The sequence below is a fragment of the Rousettus aegyptiacus genome, unplaced genomic scaffold, assembly GCF_014176215.1.
Source record: "Rousettus aegyptiacus isolate mRouAeg1 unplaced genomic scaffold, mRouAeg1.p scaffold_m13_p_1, whole genome shotgun sequence".
Taxonomy (NCBI): Eukaryota; Metazoa; Chordata; class Mammalia; order Chiroptera; family Pteropodidae; genus Rousettus; species Rousettus aegyptiacus.
In genome coordinates, this window is record NW_023416284.1 from 58,629,268 (window position 1) to 58,630,623 (window position 1,356).

The 1,356-nt window shown below is 37.7% G+C and overlaps 1 pseudogene; it reads right to left on the reverse strand.

Moving 5' to 3' along the window:
- Window positions 1-376: 376 nt before the first annotated feature.
- On the reverse strand, window positions 377-495 carry LOC118606621 (annotated as a pseudogene).
- Window positions 496-1,356: the final 861 nt, after the last annotated feature.

Genomic DNA, 1,356 nt, shown 5'->3' on the forward strand with positions numbered 1-1,356 from the left:
CTGTGAAGATATAGTGTCACGTTCACTCAGGAATTCTACTTTACAACTCAAATAATGTTGACCTTATAGTAGTTATTTGTCACGGTAATGGGAAATGACTGTATACATTATAGTTCTCCAGGCCAGTGCTTAAATCACGTTTGGGGAGTTAAGAGAGTGGAGAGAACTGGCTTTATTTTGACAATAATTGCCTCTGCACTTCCATTTTCTCTTTACAACTGCCTGGGAAATAAATACACTCTCTCACAGGAGCCATTAAAAAGGAGGAGAAAGGTTTAAAAAGGTGGGATCCTCTGAGACAGTTAAGACCTCCTTGTTTTTTCTTTCTCTGAGGAAGGTGTATGTTTTGTTTGTTTGTTTGTTTGTTTGTTTTTAACACCTACAGCGCCTGGTCTTCCTAGGTGGTCTCCCATCCAAGTACCAACCAGGCCCGAACCTGCTTAGCTTCCGAGATCAGATGAGATCGGGCACATTCAAGGTGGCATAAATGTAGACCTTGAAAGTGTTTGTTTATAATCACTATCCCACTATCCTGCTTAAGACTGGATCATCACACAGGCACAAGCTGCTGTGAACTGTCACGTGATTCAAGGCCTAATGATTTCTTTCAGCCCAAATAAAGGAGAGGCTTAAGTGATGCCGCATTACTGGGGAAGAGTAAACCAGGGCAGGAGGTGTCAAGAGCTTCATGGACGGGCTTTATTCCTGACTGACAGTGATTGGCCAGGCCTCTGTGGCTGCTGGGTTAGGGAGGCGTGTGCCCATGGGTCCTGGGATTTGTGTAGACAAAGGGAATTAATTATGAGGGAGCTTGAAAGCACTCACTTCGTTTTAGAACATGTACATCTCTAATTCTTTTTCTTCCTCTTTATTCCTCTCATAAATAAATGTTTTAATGTTTTTCTTTTCTACTTTATAATTTTTATATAAGTTGATTTTTATTATATTTCACAGATTTCTCAGTCAATGGCTGACTGGAAATTTAAGATAAACAAACAAACAAACAAACAAACAAAACCAAAAATATGTCTGCCACAGATAGTTTGAAAAGTACTGAATTAAACTACATTAAAATCAAGAAATTTGGTTTATTAAAAATCACTACAAAGAGTTTTTAAAAAGCCACAAAATGGGAGAAAATATTTACAGCACATGAAGCAAAGGACTAGCATCTGAAATATATAAAGAATTCATTCAGATTAATTAGAAAACTGGGGGAAAAAGTCACTTTAAATATGAGAAAATTCTAATGGCCAATAAACATATGAAAAGGGTTTAGTTCACATGGGAAATGAAAATCAAAACCACAGTGAAAAGCACATGGTCACCTGATCAGCAAAAATTTAAGTCTCCCAA